We start from the raw sequence: 17,698 nt of genomic DNA on the forward strand, positions 1-17,698 counted from the left end.
CCGTTGATCGAGGTGAGGAGGAGGTGGTTTCCGTGCGTCCGCAACACGCCGGAACTTACCATTCGCATCAGGAAGGGAGTGTGCGGTCCGTGGTGCCTGATTTGAACCAGGTAAAAAATTCATATTGTCGTTTTGGTTATTTTAGAACCATTAAGTTGTTTCAGGTCGTAGAGGAGGCGGGACCATCTTACGTGGCTCAAAGCTATCCGCAACAGGAAAAACATGCATACGGGACTTACCATTCCCATCAGGAAAAATAACGCAAGCTGAAAAAGTCCGAGGAAGGTGCTTTTGACATCGAGGAAGACGAGAACGAAATCGAGAAAGGTGTTACACACTTCGAGGAAAGTGATCAAGACGAGGGGAGATGGTGGTGGCTGGGACGATGGTGGTGGCGGGGACGATGGTGGTGGCGGGGACGATGGTGGTGAAAAGGACGATGGTGCTAATGACCCGAAAAAACAAGGAAAGGTATAACATTACCGTCACTTACGTGTTATTCGTTATGTATAATGTTTATTAAATTTTAGACAATTTTGATTTTGTATACGTGTTATTCGTTATGTATAGGTTTATTAGAAGGGTGCCTATTAGAATTTAGAAAAAGTTGATTTTGTTTACGTGTTATTCGTTATGTATAAGGTTTATTAGATTTTAAACAAATATAGTTTTAAACATAGTTTTAAATTACCGTTGTTTCAGGTATTTGCGACACTTCACGAGTTAAAGAATTGGGCTTACAAAACAGAAATTGCGAAAGGTTACGTCATTGTGACCCAACGAACGGTAACAAAAGGTGAAGATTCGTCAGCAAGGACAGTGAAGATATGGTTGCAATGCGACCGTGGAGGCACATGCAAAAGTAAAGCAACAGTTCGGCGTTCTGGTAGCAAGAAGATTGGGTGTCCTTTTAAAATGTCACGGCCCCCGACCCGATTTGACCCGTTTCAGGAGCCGCGGGACAGAAATCCTGCGGTATTTAAATTTTAGGCGACAGCGGAAGTCTTTTTAAAACAGGATCTTTTAATAATTTAAACTGCCTGTTTTATACCGAGGGATAAAATCCCCTAATTTACAATAATGTGATTTCTCCGGGAAATCTTTATTTTCAAAACATGTTTCTTTTATTTATTTACAATGAGCCACTTTTCTAAGCTGGGAGTGCTTCACGGCACTTCTCTTTCTTTGCTCACAACATATCACCTGAAACATGTTTGAAAAAGGTTTTGTCAGCGGGGAAATACTGAGTGAATCATTCATTTTACTAAAACGACACATTAGTTATAATTCACAGTATTAAGAGCGATTACAATGTTTCTGATTATCAAACCAACTACCCACGGTACTTTACCACTCGACCCACTGGCCCACCTGTCCAGTGGTGTCTGTGATTATGGTCATATCACCCATTGGTTGCCCCAATGTTGAAGATTATCAAGTAATGTATACAAAACCCCACATACCGGCTGTAATATGGTGATTACAAAGACTTAATCCCTGTAATTATAACTTTGAAAATAATTTGGAGTTTTGTAAAACAGTTGATAAAAAGAGAATGACTCACTTTGCAGATTTTACGAGGAAGATATAAGCCTACTGATTAGCCTGGATTAAACCTAATTTAACACAATGCACACACAAACGGGTTAGTAACTAATACAGCAGTTACGTCAATTCACGAGATCAAACCCTCACATCGATTGTAACGCCCCAAAACCAGAATGTTTATATTGTCGTATGTTCCTATAGGACATAACATGAGATAAATAACTAGGCTATTGAACCTAGTTAAAAGGGGTAGCTAAGAATAATAAAGGAATGAATCCTTAGGGGGCAAACATGTTAAAAATAGAACTTGAATGGTTAATTAGGGTTAAAACACAAACACACACACATTCAGGTGTGTGTGTCGCGTGGATCAGGAAGGAGAAAAAGGGGAAACCCCAAATCATCATAAATTTAGCAAATTCAAGCCCTAGATGTGATCTTGAGTCGATGCATGTCTCGATTTTGGATCATCTATGCATTCTTGAACACAAGGTAAGTAGAATTTTGGTGTTTGATGACTTTGAATGTGATGGGTTATGTTGTAAATCGTGAATTGGTATGAAATTGAGTATGAGTAGGTGTTAATGTCATGATATTGAACCAAGATTATACATGGTTTGGGCTAAATTGATGATTAGAGGTGAAAAATTTGTTTTGGTAAGAATGGTGACTTGAATGATCATCCATGTTTAATTAATCATGATTGTTGATGTATTATGATGGATAGGATGGATTCTTACTAGAGGAATTGAAAGAAATATGATGATAATATGTTTGAATGTTTATGTGGGAATGATATATGTTATTAGTAGGAGGATTTGATGAGTTATGTATGAAACTAGGAAGAATGTGCTTTAATTAGTTGTACATTATGCTTAGATAGTAGTACGCACGCCAAGTGTTTGAAGAAATGCCTAGTATAAGTTAGTATGTAAAATTACATGATAACAATGGATGAATAAGGATATATGGTGGAAATTATGTGATTGTTAGTAAACCTACATGAAGAAGATGTGTTAGATTGATTCCATGTGGAGATTTTGTTGATTTCATGCCCGGGTAGAAGGGTGCACTAGTGGCTTGTACTATGTGTTTAAATGATGTGATGCACACCATGTGGTTGTTTGATCCGCTAGTTGTGAACTAGAAGTATATGTGAAGCATATGAGATTCCTAAAAAGAATCATTGTTGGAATAGTATAAGGCTAGCTAAATACGTGTTATAGTGCTAGTTGTAGAGTTATAGAAATACTAGTATAAATGGAATGGATTACGTATATGTGCGTGTACGTAGGTAAGTAATTATATGGTTGTATGTGTGCAAGAATATGATTACAAAATGCATAGGATGTCGTTAGTATGGTCCACTACATCAATATGGACATATGTTCTTGAGTTGGAAATTTGTATGCTTGATTGTTGACTTTCTGAAAAGTCAACGAATATGCGAAGGGTATGGTTCGACTTATGAATGCTACTGTAAGGTTTAGGAATAATTATGTGTCATGAGTTAGGCTAATGACGTGTTAGACGTGAGTGTGTTTAATACGATGAAACGATGGATTACATGAGTTTGAAATGACATGAACTTGGTTGCATGTATTATGCTTGTTAGAAGTGACAAATGAAAGTTAAATGTGAATTATGCGATCGGTATGATCGTTAACATGTACAATTGCGTATGCTAATATGAATGTGATTTCGATGACATGGAAGTATATGAATCATGTCGAGACGGAATCAAGCACGGAAGGCTAACGGGTCAAGAAGTGGCAAGAAAACGGATATGAGCACGGATGCATAAGGTAAGTGATTTCCGTAATCACTTCTTAGTTCAAGTAAGTAATAAAGTGTTTTGATTAATTAAACATGATGTTTGAGGTCAAATATGTGTTAAAGTCTTTCGTCGTAAATGATGGGATTAAAGTTGACCAAAATGCCCCCGATGGGTATTTTGGGGTGAACGATCTTAAAAGTAGTTTAGAAACAAGTTATTCGATTAGTGTAATGTTTTGGACAAGTATGAATGTGGGGATGATGGGTTGGTTAGTCATAGACCAATTAATGCGCGAATACCCTTAACGGGTCAAAATAAGCCTTTGAGCGAATATGGGTTAAGAGGATGCAAGACGTCCGAGAATTTAATCTTTTATGATAGGTACCAATGAAATTATTAAAGTTCATATGAGATTGAGGTCAAATAAACAGATTATGTTGATAAATGCACGAACGGGTCAAATAGTTAGAAAATGATAATATGTCGAATGCTCGTGAGTTAAGAATTTCCTTAATCCGGAGGTGGGATTTTAAGTTAATATGATAGAATGTGAATTTACAAGCATGTAGGAAGAAACGGGAGGTTAAACGGGTAAACAGTTCAAAAGTTATGCGAATTTTAGTGTGTTCGAACGATAAAAACAACACAGCAGGAAAATCAGCTTTTGAGAGGCCGTCGCCGACGCCCCTTAGGGCCGTCGCCGACGCCTCATGCAAAACCAGTTTTCTCCGACGCCTTATTTCGCTGTCTACGGGGAGTTTAGGCTACGTGTAAATCCAAGGGCCGTCGCCGACGCCCCCTAGGGCCGTCGCCGACGCCCTTCCCATGTCCAAAATGCTGAAATTTGTTATTTAAGTCAATTTTTGGAACGTAGGTTTCGGTATGTTAACCGTGGACTACGGTGGATCTCCCAATCATGGTTTTGATCGTACCTTGAATGTTTTTGGGCTATAAACCTAAGCTTAGGTCCCATGTATTAATATATGTGCATGTAGTGATATGTAAGATCTTGAATGTGTATGTAGGGATGTAGGTGCGTATGTGAAGGTGTATATATGTATGTATAAAGGTATGAATAAGCGTACGCATGTACGTAGAAATATAGGAAGGTGTGTATGTATGCAGATGTGTATGTGTGTTTGTATGTAAGTACGTATGTATGCATGAATTGATATGTTAGAACTTTAACATTACTAATTATGCGTTTGAGGTCGGTATGTAATGCAGGAATGAGTACATCGGATTCTTATGAAATTTAAGCCGAATCTGGAACAAGAGAAGGAGAAGGGTTATTCGAATGGATCAAGTTACATTATCGAACGTTATTCAAACTTTAATATTTGAGATTAATGTTATATGATGTTGTCATCGACTAATGGCTAAGTTGTATGTGATGCCCACAGGTACTACACGGACTTCTTCTTCTGCTGCTAAGGAAGTGAAGCGGACGTAAATCGAGTCAAAAGCAAGATTGTACGGATAGATCGGTCACATAGTTGAAGTATATAATGTCTAGAAAATCTAAATTTTAGTATGAATGTTGTGAATTCTTTTGTAGAACGTTTAACGTTTTTAGAATTTGGAACCTCCGTGAAGGTAGTGTCGTTAATAAGAAAAGAAATTTTAAAGTTCTTTTTCCGCTGCGTCATTTTTAAGGTCAAACGTGTTAGGGTGTAACAAGTTGGTATCAGAGCCCTGGTTTGAGAGAATCAAGTAACAGGAGGTAAATACTTGAACTCAAACCGGTGTGCTCTCGTGACCAAGAACCCGTGCAATCTAAGACTCGATCGAGGCCTAAAGGCAAAAGCGAATGTAAGTATGTATTAGATTATGTATTCGAAGGAAAATAATAGTATGTTTTGTGAAGGGTAAGCGCAATTGTTGGGAGAGATGATCCGTGAATGCGGTCTAGGACCGGCATCGAGGCAAGTAATGAAACGAATTGACCCCAGGTACGTAAACCTAACGTATGGGCGTATGAAACGGTATGGTTAAGCAAGTGAAAGAAAAATTTTGAACAAATTATGATAACGACATGGTAAATAAGTTTTGAAAATGTGACCCGAGCCAAAACTAAATTCTTCGGACATAAGGTGGCGATTACGCGAAGACACGAAACTAGTACGTGGAATGTGTACCTGGCCAGTACACAAGAAACGTATGACGTTCGTGAGACCGTGATAATTATTACAGGTATGTCCGATAGAGTTTGGTAGCAGCTAGGCGTGTGGGTGAAATGGGTAGTAAGACTCTCGGGGGATTGAGAGTACTTTGTAAGAATGAAATATGCGAATGCAATGCTTGAATCCGCGAGACGGATTCAAGGAATGAAATATGCGAATGCGATGCTTGAATCCGCAAGACGGATTCAAGGAATGAAAGATACGAATGCGATGCTTGAATCCGCGAGACGGATTCAAGAAATGAAAGGCATGAATGCAATATTCAAATCCGCGAAGCAGACTTAAGGTATAAAAAGGCGAAAACTAGTCTACATAAGAGGGGTCAATAGTTTGACCATGATTACGTCAAACAAGACATATAAGTAAATGTAATGCAAATGAACAAAGGAATGAAAAGAAGGAAGATATTCGAATGTGAAGTGATTACATATCAAAACAAATAAATATTCCTTAAGAGATATTATCCAAATTATGTTTAAACTTTTTGTATATATATACATGATTATAATTATGTAAATGTGTTGTAGGCAAGAATGGTAGAAAGGATAAATGGGACATACGGGTCAGATGGCGACCGCCATTTGAACTCGGTAGTTAATGATTTGATTTGTCAAGTTTCATGCTCATAGGTGAGCTTGAAGAATGGAGACGCAATGTCACTAACCGGAAAGGAATGATCATCGTAAGGTATGGATAACGAATCAATGGAATTTACTTCCGTCAGATGTGTATAAAAAGAGTCATAACTTAAATAGGAGGTTATGACTCGACTAGAGACTGATGTGTTAGAATAGAATGTATATATACAAACCGTAATGCAAAGATGTAGAATGAATTTCAAAATGTTCGTAATGATCGTCAAGTGGTGTAGAACTTGAATGGCTGTAACTGTGGAAATTCTGATAGAATGTAAGTGATGACAAGTACCGTTAAGAAATACCAACCTTGATGCTTGGCTTGTTGGCCATGTTCATTTGAACAAGACATTGTAGGGAAGATACGCATGGCATAAATAATGATAGTAACCATGGAAATAATGCTTGGTCTTCGTGAATTAAGTACGGATAATTAAGTTTAAGAAGGGTGATTTTAGTTGTAATAATAAGTCCTTGAATGATTATAGTATGCGCATGGTAATATAACGACCCCTCCCATGAGCTTAAAGGTAATCGGAAGTAATGATAGTAATGGGATGTTTAGGATGACTCATAGTGAACAAAATGAAAGATAGCATATGATGCATGAGTAGTATGAAATAAATCGATTTATTTCGAATAGCATATGCTTAAATAGAAAGTTAGAAACAAACCACAGACTTAGGTTTGTACGATTAATAATTATATACAATTGGAATAAATTCGATAAATGAAACGTTAGTGATGATATGTGTTAAGAGCTAGTATTATAAAGTAAAAGACACTAATAAGAGCTCTGGAGCAGAATCTGACATAAGTATAACTATGAAAGTAAATTACTTAATATAAGGGCATAGGAACGATGTGTACAATTACGTTCATGCATGAATAAAACATTTGCCAAGATCCCAAATGCGTTTAGGTTGTAGTAAGTATTGTGGATGAACAACTTGAAAGGGGTAAGGGTAGGATTGGTCTAGTTTGAATGAGAAAGGTTTCGAGGACGAAACCTTATTTAAGGGGGGTAGACTTGTAACGCCCCAAAACCCGAATGTTTATATTGTCGTATGTTCCTATAGGACATAACATGAGATAAATAACTAGGCTATTGAACCTAGTTAAAAGGGGTAGCTAAGAATAATAAAGGAATGAATCCTTAGGGGGCAAACATGTTAAAAATAGAACTTGAATGGTTAATTAGGGTTAAAACACAAACACACACACATTCAGGTGTGTGTGTCGCGTGGATCGGGAAGGAGAAAAAGGGGAAACCCCAAATCATCATAAATTTAGCAAATTCAAGCCCTAGATGTGATCTTGATTCGATGCATGTCTCGATTTTGGATCATCTATGCATTCTTGAACACAAGGTAAGTAGAATTTTGGTGTTTGATGACTTTGAATGTGATGGGTTATGTTGTAAATCGTGAATTGGTATGAAATTGAGTATGAGTAGGTGTTAATGTCATGATATAGAACCAAGATTATACATGGTTTGGGCTAAATTGATGATTAGAGGTGAAACCCATTTGTTTTGGTAAGAATGGTGACTTGAATGATCATCCATGTTTAATTAATCATGATTGTTGATGTATTATGATGGATAGGATGGATTCTTACTAGAGGAATTGAAAGAAATATGATGATAATATGTTTGAATGTTTATGTGGGAATGATATATGTTATTAGTAGGAGGATTTAATGAGTTATGTATGAAACTAGGAAGAATGTGCTTTAATTAGTTGTACATTATGCTTAGATAGTAGTATGCACGCCAAGTGTTTGAAGAAATGCCTAGTATAAGTTAGTATGTAAAATTACATGATAACAATGGATGAATAAGGATATATGGTGGAAATTATGTGATTGTTAGTAAACCTACATGAAGAAGATGTGTTAGATTGATTCCATGTGGAGATTTTGTTGATTTCATCCCCGAGTAGAAGGGTGCACTAGTGGCTTGTACTATGTGTTTAAATGATGTGATGCACACCATGTGGTTGTTTGATCCGCTAGTTGTGAACTAGAAGTATATGTGAAGCATATGAGATTCCTAAAAAGAATCATTGTTGGAATAGTATAAGGCTAGCTAAATACGTGTTATAGTGCTAGTTGTGGAGTTATAGAAATACTAGTATAAATGGAATGGATTACGTATATGTGCGTGTACGTAGGTAAGTAATTATATGGTTGTATGTGTGCAAGAATATGATTACAAAATGCATAGGATGTCGTTAGTATGGTCCACTACATCAATATGGACATATGTTCTTGAGTTGGAAATTTGTATGCTTGATTGTTGACTTTCTGAAAAGTCAACGAATATGCGAAGGGTATGGTTCGACTTATGAATGCTACTGTAAGGTTTAGGAATAATTATGTGTCATGAGTTAGGCTAATGACGTGTTAGACGTGAGTGTGTTTAATACGATGAAACGATAGATTACATGAGTTTGAAATGACATGAACTTGGTTGCATGTATTATGCTTGTTAGAAGTGACAAATGAAAGTTAAATGTGAATTATGCGATCGATATGATCGTTAACATGTACAATTGCGTATGCTAATATGAATGTGATTTCGATGACATGGAAGTATAGGAATCATGTCGAGACGGAATCAAGCACGAAAGGCTAACGGGTCAAGAAGTGGCAAGAAAACGGATATGAGCACGGATGCATAAGGTAAGTGATTTCCGTAATCACTTCTTAGTTCAAGTAAGTAATAAAGTGTTTTGATTAATTAAACATGATGTTTGAGGTCAAATATGTGTTAAAGTCTTTCGTCGTAAATGATGGGATTAAAGTTGTCCAAAATGCCCCCGATGGGTATTTTGGGGTGAACGATCTTAAAAGTAGTTTAGAAACAAGTTATTCGATTAGTGTAATGTTTTGGACAAGTATGAATGTGGGGATGATGGGTTGGTTAGTCATAGACCAATTAGTGCGCGAATACCCTTAACGGGTCAAAATAAGCCTTTGAGCGAAAATGGGTTAAGAGGATGCAAGACGTCCGAGAATTTAATCTTTTATGATAGGTACCAATGAAATTATTAAAGTTCATATGAGATTGAGGTCAAATAAACAGATTATGTTGATAAATGCACGAACGGGTCAAATAGTTAGAAAATGATAATATGTCGAATGCTCGTGAGTTAAGAATTTCCTTAATCCGGAGGTGGGATTTTAAGTTAATATGATAGAATGTGAATTTACAAGCATGTAGGAAGAAACGGGAGGTTAAACGGGTAAACGGTTCAAAAGTTATGCGAATTTTAGTGTGTTCGAACGATAAAAACAACACAGCAGGAAAATCAGCTTTTGAGAGGCCGTCGCCGACGCCCCTTAGGGCCGTCGCCGACGCCTCATGCAAAACCAGTTTTCTCCGACGCCTTATTTCACTGTCTACGGGGAGTTTAGGCTACGTGTAAATCCAAGGGCCGTCGTCGACGCCCCCTAGGGCCGTCGCCGACGCCCTTCCCATGTCCAAAATGCTGAAATTTGTTATTTAAGTCAATTTTTGGAACGTAGCTTTCAGTATGTTAACCGTGGACTACGGTGGATCTCCCAATCATGGTTTTGATCGTACCTTGAATGTTTTTGGGCTATAAACCTAAGCTTAGGTCCCATGTAATTAATATATGTGCATGTAGTGATATGTAAGATCTTGAATGTGTATGTAGGGATGTAGGTGCGTATGTGAAGGTGTATATATGTATGTATAAAGGTATGAATAAGCGTACGCATGTACGTAGAAATATAGGAAGGTGTGTATGTATGCAGATGTGTATGTGTGTTTGTATGTAAGTACGTATGTATGCATGAATTGATATGTTAGAACTTTAACATTACTAATTATGCGTTTGAGGTCGGTATGTAATGCAGGAATGAGTACATCGGATTCTTATGAAATTTAAGCCGAATCCGGAACAAGAGAAGGAGAAGGGTTATTCGAATGAATCAAGTTACATTATCGAACGTTATTCAAACTTTAATATTTGAGATTAATGTTATATGATGTTGTCATCGACTAAAGGCTAAGTTGTATGTGATGCCCACAGGTACTACACGGACTTCTTCTTCTGCTGCTAAGGAAGTGAAGCGGACGTAAATCGAGTCAAAAGCAAGATTGTACGGATAGATCGGTCACATAGTTGAAGTATATAATGTCTAGAAAATCTAAATTTTATTATGAATGTTGTGAATTCTTTTGTAGAACGTTTAACGTTTTTAGAATTTGGAACCTTCGTGAAGGTAGTGTCGTTAATAAGAAAAGAAATTTTAAAGTTCTTTTTCCGCTGCGTCATTTTTAAGGTCAAACGTGTTAGGGTGTAACATCGATTAACAAGTGCGATACTTAATAATTCAGTCGGATTCACAATGAATAACAGAGTATAGTCCGAATTCGAATAGCACTCAAATATTCAAGTCGAAATCACGACGAATAATCAAAGTACAAGCTCAATTTGAGCAGCACTCGGACAATCGTTGGATAGTTATAATCGATCGGTCGTTGAAACGTAATAGCGATCGAGTTATTACCCTGATTGCGACAGCACCTCGTGATCGTGTGTGTTTAATTGTGATATAACAGCCTTAACTCGACGTACACAGAAGGTATAAACGTCGTTCTAAAGGCAGAAGGCAAGTCCCAAGGTCGGCTATTTATACAAATTTTTGGGACTCCCTTACGGACCGTATGCCTGATCCCTTATGGTCCGTAGGCTAAGCAGTCTAATTATAGGCTGCCTAGGCTCGGGACTAGGCTTGCTGAATCAACTAATTTAACAAATCAGATTGTCCCAACGTTTTATTTAGATAAACGTCCAACTAGGGTTTGCCCCACTCGAGTTTTAGGGGCCCTGATCCTGATTCCGATTGTTCTGAAAATCTTAGGGCTAATGCAGAATTACTTGGGTGTCTCAATTAGGGTTTTCTTATTGACTAATTATCGTCCTAATTATTGATTTTAGTGACAGTTGTTACATCCTCCCCACCTTAAGAAAAATCTCGTCCTCGAGATTTACTGAAATAGATGAGGGTACTTTCGCTTCATCTCTGATTCCAGTTCCCAAGTGTACTCTGGTCCTCTCCTGGATTCCCATTTGACTTTTACTAGCACTAGTCGTTTGTGTTTGAGAAACTTGATCTTCCGATCTTCTATTTGTAGGGGTTTCTCTACGAATTTCAGCTTTTCATTTACCTTTATATCTTGAAGAGGTACTACCAGGGATTCGTCTGATAGACATTTCTTGAGATTGGATACATGAAACATATCATGTACTCCAGCTAATTCTTCTGGTAGTTGTAAACGATAAGCTACTGGTCCTATTCGTTGGATCACGGGGAATGGTCCAACATATCTTGGACTCAGTTTTCCTTTCTTACCAAATCGTACTACTCCTTTCCAAGGAGATACTTTTAATAGTACTTTGTCTCCGACTTGGAATTCTAACGGCTTGCGGCGATTGTCTGCATAGCTCTTCTGACGATCTCTAGCAATCTTCAGTCTTTCCTTGATTTGAGATATTTTGTCAGTAGTTTCTTGCACAATTTCTGGACCTGATAATTGACTTTCTCCTATTTCTGCCCAACATACGGGAGTTCTGCACTTGCGTCTATACAGTGCTTCAAATGGAGCAGCTTCGATGCTCGAATGATAACTATTGTTATAGGAGAATTCAATTAATGGTAAATGGATATCCCAATTACCACCAAAATCAATTACACATGCTCGGAGCATGTCTTCCATTGTTTGTATCGTCCTTTCACTTTGTCCGTCCGTTTGAGGATGATATGCAGTACTTAAATTGAGTCGGGTTCCCATTGCCTCCTGGAAACTTGTCCAGAAACGGGAAGTGAAACGACTATCTCTATCCGATACAATGGAGAGTGGGACTCCGTGTAAGGATACTACTTCGTCTACGTACAACTTAGCTAACCTTTCCATGCTAAAGGTTTCCTTCATTGGTAGAAAATGAGCTGATTTGGTTAATCGATCCACAATTATCCAAATAGCATCATTACCTTTTCTGGTTTTGGGTAACTTAGTAACAAAGTCCATTGTTATGAGTTCCCATTTCCATACAGGCATTTCTAACTGTTGTAGTAGTCCTGAAGGTTTCTGGTGTTCTGCCTTAACTTGTGAACAAGTAAGACACTTGGTTACATATTCCGCTATGTCCTTTTTCATTCCTATCCACCAGAAATTATTTCTTAAATCTTGGTACATCTTATTGTTTCCTGGATGTACAGTATACCTAGATTTATGTGCTTCTTCTAGAATTTTATTTCTTAATTCTCCCTGCTTAGGTACCCAAATTCGTTTCTTGTGGAATCTCCATATTCCATCCTTTCCTTGTTCTAGTTCCTTTAGGTAACCTTTCATTCCTTCGGCATCGTCCTTGATTGCCGTTCCCTGAACTTTCTTTAATTGTTCCATTAAATCTAATTGTAGATTTAACCTAAGAGCACGGACTCGTTTTTGCTTTTCATGATACTTACGACTTAAGGCATCTGCTACTACGTTTGTTTTCCCTTCGCGATATTGAATATCGCAATCGTAATCACTTAGGATTTTCATCCACCTTCTTTGCCTCATGTTTAGCTCTTTCTGCCCAAATATATACCTTAAACTTTTATGATCTGTATAGATAGTAAACTTACTTCCGTACAGATAATGTCTCCAAATTTTAAGGGCAAAAATTATGGCTCCTAACTCTAGGTCATGAGTTGTATAATTTTCTTCGTGCTTTTTCAACTGTCTAGAGGCATATGCAATTACCTTTTTGCGTTGCATCAACACACATCCATATCCTAATTTTGAAGCATCACAGTATACTTTAAAATCTTCGGTTCCTTCGGGTAAAGCTAAGATTGGAGCATTCATCAATTTGTGCTTTAGATTCTTAAAAGCTTCCTCTTGTCTAGTTCCCCAATCGAACTTAACTGCCTTACAGGTTAGCTTAGTCAAAGGTACAACTATCTTAGAGAAATCTTTATAAATCGTCTATAATATCCAGCTAATCCTAGAAAACTTCTAACTTCCATAGCCGTTCGTGGAACCTTCCAATTGGTGACTGCTTCTATTTTAGCAGGATCTACGTGAATTCCTTCGTGATTCACCATATGACCTAAAAATTGTACTTCCTGCAGCCAGAATTCACACTTCGAGAATTTGGCATAAAGCTTTTTCTTTCTTAACAAGGTTAAGAGTGCATGCAGGTGCTCACAATGTTCTTCCTGACTTTTGGAATAAATGAGTATATCGTCAATGAACACGATTACAAATTTATCCAAGTATGGTTTACAGATCCTATTCATCATGTCCATAAATGCGGCTGGAGCACTTGTTAATCCGAAGGGCATGACTGTAAACTCATAATGACCATACCTAGTTCTGAAAGCAGTTTTAGGTATGTCCTCCTCTTGCACTTTCAGCTGGTGATATCCAGATCTTAAGTCTATCTTAGAGAAATACCTAGCTCCTTGCAATTGATCAAAAAGATCATCAATTCTAGGTAGTGGGTATCGATTCTTAATTGTAACCTTATTCAATTCCCTATAATCGATACACATTCTCATCGACCCATCTTTCTTTTTCACAAACAACACTGGTGCACACCAAGGGGATGAACTAGGTTGTATAAATCCTTTGCTTAGTAATTCATCTAATTGCTTTTTCAATTCTAACATTTCAGTAGGTGCTAATCGATAAGGAGCCTTAGCTATTGGTGTAGTACCTGGAATTAGATGAATTCTAAACTCTACTTCCCTATCTGGTGGTAACCCAGGTAATTCTTCTGGAAAGACATCTGGGTATTCTGAAACTATAGGGATGTCCTGGAGTTCCTTACTTTTAGTGTTAATGATTACAGAAATCATATACACCATTTCTTGTTTCCTTGAATAACTAGCCAATTTCATTACTGAAATGAATTTTAATGGCTTTCGAGGTCTATCTCCTGTAATTAAGATTACTTCTCCTGTGGGGGTACGGATTTCTACGGAATTCTTATCACACAGGATTCGAGCATGGTTGGCGACTAACCAATCCATTCCTAATACTACATCGAATCCGGCTAAATTCATAGGTAACAGGTTTGCAGAAAACTTATGGCCTAGTAGTTCTATCTTTCCTTCTTGCAATACCTTATCTATGTTGACAGAATTTCCATCTGCCGTTTCGACTGTAAAAATCTGCCTAAGGGTAGTTAATGGTAGGTTAAGAGCTTGGCAGAATGAAGTATTAATGAAACTTTGGTTTGCACCAGAGTCAAATAATACTTTTGCATAGACGTTATGTACTAAAAACGTACTCGCAATCACGTCTGGGATGAGTTCGGCTTCTTGAGTGGTCAGCTGGAATGCGCGAGCATTCTTCTTAGTTGTCCCTTCAGCTTGCTTGCCTTTAATATCTGCGGCTTTAACCAATTTTAGGGCACTCTATTTTGTAATGTCCGGTTTCTCCACAGTTATAGCAGACTATGGCTTTCTTTTTACAGTTATCTTCACTATGTCCTACTTATTTGCAAAAATTGCAGGTTATATTGCATCTTCCAAAATGCTTTCTCTTGCAATTTCTGCAGAATGGCGGGGTTGAGGATTGCCCTGTTCCTCTTCTTTTAAAGCGGTTATTATTACCCGTACGAAATCCCTGGGTAATCTTCTGAGCCAATTCCTTCTTTCGATCTTCTTCTCTTGTGCGCACCAGTTCATCGGTTAAGTGTTGGCTAACTCTACAGCATCGTCAATAGTGCGTGGTCTTGCAGCTTTAACGATGTTACGGATTTCTCCGATTAATCCCCAAATATAACGGGAAATGAGTACCGGTTCTGGCGAGGCCAGGTTAGGTACCACTCTCGCATATTCGAAGAATGTCGAAGTATATCTCGACAATCTACGCCTATCATACGATGACTCAGGAACTTGTTTGCCATTTGTTCCTTTTCGTATTCGGGGTAGAATTTTCTTTCGACAAGACTCTTAAATTCTTCCCAATTCATCGCATAGGCCACCCTTCTTCCTTTTGCTGGTAGTACTGTGTTCCACCATTATAGCGCCCCTTCTTTGAACAGGTTTGACGCATACATCACTTGATCTTCTTCAGCACATTTACTTATTGCAATTACTGCTTCGGTTTTCTCTAACCATCGCAGTGTTGCAGTTGCCCCTTCATTACCTACAAATTCTGCTAGTTTACGGGCAAGAAATTCCTTGTAAGTGCAACCAGGCGTTGCAGCTTTCATTTTCTTAGGGAATGGGGCCTGTTGTGGATCATGAGTGTCATGATTGCCGCCTCCATTTATGTTATTACTGCCGTTATCTTCTGGAGTGCTTTACTAGGAATGATTTGTTGTGATTCAACAGGTTTCCTAGCAGCAGCCTTGATTTCTGGAATAGCATTGGCTATCCCTTGAGTGATGATATTTTCAATATCTTGTCTAGTCATGTATTGGTTTTCCTGATTTTGCTCAGATTGATTCTCTTCATTAACTGGTTCATTACTAGCGTTTTCCATCTGCTAATTTATATTGATAGGAATTATTAGTATCTAATTATTGGTAATAAAGTCAGCACAGATAAACACATAGATTATTACAACATACAAATATAACCAAAATTGTCGATGCCTCGACTTCTGTTTTGTTTGTAGATTATATTTGCTTCAGTACACACCTTTTATCTTACATTGTTTTATTGCCCATTTTACAGAGTTAGTTTTACGATATTAGTTATAATACAAACAAACTTTTCCAAACCCTTCCCACTATTCTTGGATCAACTGGCAGTTCAGTAGTGACGTTCCCTTTCATCATACTTCCAGGAAATCGCTCCCCAATTTCCCTGATCCTATTCCCAGTGCCTATCAGTTCTTCACCAAACTGATGAAGCTCGGCCAGGTTTTCATAGCTCATTGGCGGATTGGGGACAGGTTCTGGATCAAACTGTGGGAGAAAACTGTAGGGACTATTAACTATATTTTGGAATTGCCAGTCATTGGTCCACCATTCTTCCATTTGGCCTAATGGTCGTGTGTGTACTAGTGGGTCTGGAATCATTGGTTCTAGGTTTATTGGGAATTGAGCTGTAGCAGGATAAGAGAAGAGATTATTGTTGACAGGCTCTATGACATCACAATTGGCCAGTAGACGGTCTATTTCGTCCTGGAATGTGATCTCCTCAGGCTGTTTAGAGCTTTCTCCAATCTCTATTCCCTTTTGCTTTAGGTCTATCCCTATTTCTGTCCCTGCTTGTTTGGAACTTTCTCCGGTTTCTATTTCCTTTCGCTTGCTCACACTCACGGGATTTTCTATTTTAGGGAGTCTCCTAGTTGCGGGTTTCCTTCTACGCACTTTTCTCCATCCTACATATCTTCTCCTCTTTTTAGGTTTTGCTTTTTCCAGCGGTGGAGCTTGGAATTCCAGAGGTTCCTCTATGTCAGCAATGTAACCAGTGAAGTTGTGGGAGACTTCAATTGGCACAGGATAGAGGTTGAGGTTCTGAAATGCCTCGGATAGCTCACTCATGCTGTGTAGCATATATGCAAAATGCACAAAAATGCTAAGTTAAAACTTTGGAACTAAGTTTAACAAATAAACATTTTTATTGCACACTAATTTGTACAACATAACAGCAAACAGAACACACTCAGATTTATTTATTTAGTTACTGGGAAGTACTTATTTCTAGATTTAAAGTTTAAAGATTTGCATTTTCTGCTACGGTAGCGAGCAGATACAGATTTGCCCATTTTTCATCTTTGTTATTTTCCCCTGGTGGATTATTGCTAATTTCCTGAATCTCCGGGTTAAACCTCACTCTCTTGGTTTGGGGTTTCTTTTTCTCTTGACCCTTTCTAATAATCAAATTCCTTTTCTCCGGTGTAAGTGGATTTTCATAATTTGCCTTACGAACAAAGATTCCTTCCTCTAACTCGATGGGAGATTTGGAGGAAGAGGTTCCCTGTTCTTTAGGTGTACTATCTAATTTGCGATAGATAGCAGAAATCCTTTGTTTACCCATACTGTAATTTCAACAATTAATAAGTTAACGCACATATATTCACAGAATGACAAATAAAATTTTCCTAATTGTTTTTCAATAGGCTTAAATCAATTAGAACAGTGAGCTTTAATCAGTAAGCTTTAAAACAGTGGCTCTGATACCACCTTATTTCTGTCACGGCCCCCGACCCGGTTTGACCCGTTTCAGGAGCCGCGGGACAGAAATTCTGCGGTATTTAAATTTTAGGCGACAGCGGAAGTCTTTTTAAAACAGGATCTTTTAATAATTCAAACTGCCCGTTTTATAACTAAGGGATAAAATCCCCTAATTTACAATAATGTGATTTCTCCGGGAAATCTTTATTTTCAAAACATGTTTCTTTTATTTATTTACAATGAGCCACTTTTCTAAGCTGGGAGTGCTTCACGGCACTTCTCTTTCTTTGCTCACAACATATCACCTGAAACATGTTTGAAAAAGGTTTTGTCAGCGGGGAAATACTGAGTGAATCATTCATTTTACTAAAACGACACATTAGTTATAATTCA

General features: G+C 37.9%; 1 long non-coding RNA gene across 1 annotated transcript; it reads left to right on the forward strand.

Annotated features, from left to right (window-relative positions):
• LOC118487139 lies at positions 1–266 on the forward strand. Its single transcript, XR_004880427.1, has 2 exons — positions 1–110; positions 165–266. It is a non-coding gene; the product is annotated as an uncharacterized LOC118487139 (long non-coding RNA).
• The last annotated feature ends 17,432 nt before the right edge of the window (positions 267–17,698 follow it).

This window comes from Helianthus annuus, chromosome 15, assembly GCF_002127325.2.
Source record: "Helianthus annuus cultivar XRQ/B chromosome 15, HanXRQr2.0-SUNRISE, whole genome shotgun sequence".
Taxonomy (NCBI): Eukaryota; Viridiplantae; Streptophyta; class Magnoliopsida; order Asterales; family Asteraceae; genus Helianthus; species Helianthus annuus.